The sequence below is a fragment of the Sinocyclocheilus grahami genome, unplaced genomic scaffold, assembly GCF_001515645.1.
Source record: "Sinocyclocheilus grahami isolate Dianchi unplaced genomic scaffold, SAMN03320097.WGS_v1.1 scaffold1018.1, whole genome shotgun sequence".
In the NCBI taxonomy this organism is placed as follows: Eukaryota; Metazoa; Chordata; class Actinopteri; order Cypriniformes; family Cyprinidae; genus Sinocyclocheilus; species Sinocyclocheilus grahami.
In genome coordinates, this window is record NW_015506197.1 from 129,295 (window position 1) to 132,549 (window position 3,255).

Consider the following 3,255-nt stretch of genomic DNA (forward strand, 5'->3'; position numbering starts at 1 on the left):
AAAATAACACTGCCAAACTTACATGCTAAAAAACAACAACTTACTTACACATAGTAAGAAATGGTTATAAAAACTGAAACAGAAGTGAAACAAGTAGCAGGAAAGAGGAGAAATAAAAAGTGATACTTATCCTTTGCCGGTGTCCCTGCCCGGTGGAGTCGCACGGTGGAGTCGATGGTCTTTACACTCTTCATGCGACGGCTGCTACGGTAAACTAAGCTTTTTTTATACCCGCCTAACAAAATACTAAATTAATTCAGCTGGACACACTTTCCTTATTTTTTCCTAAAACAAATGGCCAAGCAAGCGCAGACACTGACAAGATACGCGATACAGAACGAGACCAAACGTGATATCAGCACGTCTCCACACAGTAAACAAAACAAGCGTTTACTAGCAACGACAACTGCACTAAACACTAATGAGACAAGTAAATACACTTACTTTTAACTGTGAACTGTTTGTTCACAAATCTGAATCAATCGGACCGAAAACTACTCGATTAGTTAAATTTCATGTCCAGCTTCTAAGTCGAAAGCATGATGGCAAACAACAGCTTTAATATTTCTCCATAAAACAGGCTAACATTTGCATACTTTTTGTGTAGAAGCAATGAATCCTATTTTTGAACCGGTTAATTTATGTGAACTGTCCGAATGATTTGATTTATTAAAGTGAATTAGCTACTGCGACTCCTCAAAACTAAATGGAAACTAAAGAATTGCAATTAAGGCAAAAATAAGTAATCTGAAGGTTAATTTTGAGGGAGACATTTCTAGGATCACAGTCCACCATGAGATAGAAATTAAGTTGCAAAAGCATGAAAGCAAGGCTTTTTTTGAAAAGCTTTCCTGGCAAGAGTGGTATGGAGTTTCTCTCAAGCAGATGTGTATGTGTGCTGGAGGAGAGCAGTGCATTATGGGGGTAAAGCGTCTGGCATTCTGAACAGGCTGTGTGTGTCACTGTTTCCAGGGGAACATGGACAAAATGCCCATCATCCTAGACATGTACGTTTTATTTTGGATGAATTTTGCTTGTGTTGAAAATGGTGAAGACACAGAAAGTGTAATCACAGGCTCTGTATTGGTTTCCAATACCTCAATTATGTTTTGCAAGTATGCAACCTGTTTGCTTACTGTTTGCATATTGAATCAGTTTAATCTTTCATTTTCAGCTTGATTTCTGTTTTCTAACGGCAGGCTTGTGTTGTGAAACAAACATTCAAGGGAGACCCCATACCGAAGCGTCTTGCTGTCAGCTGAACTGAAATAGCCCAGGCCCAGGAGACAGAGCAGGTAGACAATGGAAGCCTGTGGTGATCAAGGCAGACAGGGTCAGCAGGAAGCGGAGGAACAGGTCTGCCATGTCAGTGACTAAAGTGCTTGCTTGGCAGTGGGAGAAATATAAATTAAGCATGGCCCAAACAAATGCCACTCACACAAACACAGAGACAAATGAGGCAAAATACGATACTGTGCTAACTTGAGTGTGTCTTCCAACACAGTTTCATAGAATTTTGTACTTTGCTTCAGACGTCGTTACACTTCGCTTCTTCAGATGTCGTTACATTTGGCACCACCTGTTGTGCACATCAGACTTTGCATTTGATTTTTCTAAAATTAGATTTGCTCAGGGAAATCCACACTCTGAAAAAACATGTTTTGTATTTTTTTATTATTATTATTATTGCAGTAATTTAATTGTTAATAATAATAATAATAATTACTGATAATAAATAAATAATTCTGCATTAAAATGTGGAAACTGCATCTAATGTTTGGGAAGAATTTTTTTATAAAATATATTTAAAAAAACATTTTTTTTTGTGGGGGGGGGTCAACATATTTTTGGGGATAATTATTTTTTAAATATAAATTATATAAAATACTTTTTTGATGTCACATGATGTTGTAGTTTTATACATCAAATTGCTCTCTGCAGAATGTGCTTATAGCATGCTTTTAATATAAAAGTATATATTTTTCAATAATTTATGACCACAATTTAGAACTTTAAACATAAATCTTAAGTTATTTAATATGCAATACTTATAATGATGACAGATTTTATGTTATGGCAACAACATTTTAAGCGGAGTCAAGAATATAAATACAAACTAATTAAGAAAATGCACTCAGCTCATAAAAAGCTATGCAAACGGTTCCCTTCATTTGTATTTAAATGCACAAACAGCTCATTTTACCAGTGCATGACCACTTCATTAAAGCTAATGCATCATGCAGGTATCATCACTTGTGTCTCAAACAAAGCGATGAGGAATTGGATTGGAGACATTAAGGAGCACGTTTTCATACCTCCTGTGAAATAACTGCTCTTCTCCTCTTAATGAGCTGAGTGCTTTTTATTTTGGTTTTGTTTGGCAGGCTGCTAATTAAATTAAAATATGGAGATAACGGACAGAGAGTGGTAATTAAATCCGGGGTCCTTAAACCAAATCACATGAGTGACTATTTGCTAGAGGTACATTCAATATTGAGTTAACACTGACTTCCTTAATTGTTTACGTAACAATTAAATTTTTTCCCACCACTGAACAGTAGCAATAAATCTTTTGTAAAGCTATAAAACCATTTACATACTGGCTGAAGTTAATGCTGGAGCATGATTGCTTTGCACATTACTGATGATGCTTTTGTTACGGGTCGCAATTGCTAAGACTGGAAAATTACAATAAATTGCAACGAAAATATATTCATATACTATATTGCCTATTTTCACTCAAATTATGGCTCATACAGCTTTATTTTTTTAGAGATTCATGTATCTAAACTATGTTTGTTTTGTGTAAATCAATGTAGCTTTAGACAACTCAAGTTGTCAAGCTTTCAGCAACCTTAATTTTATTTTAAATGATGCTGTTTGACACATTTCATCATAAATGCTTAATAAGTTTCATTACAAACAGTGATGTTTGACATTTTTAATACTCCAAAGTCAATAAAGGTTTATTAGTTCATTATTTAAGTGTCAGATCCCAGCCCACAAGTGCTTTATTTTAAGAAAATATCTGTGTGTGTGTGTAAAAGCTTACCACAGTAATGAAAAAACTCAATACCCCGAACTGAACTTCTTTCTGAATTAATGACAACTATTGATCCTTTTTTTTTCATGACTCTCGCTCAATATTTTTTCTGGTTTTATTTTACAATGAACAAACTGTAATTTGTGGAAAATTATGATTTATTAGCAGGCAACCATTTTACCACCAAAATAACACTGTTTGTTGTCATATAA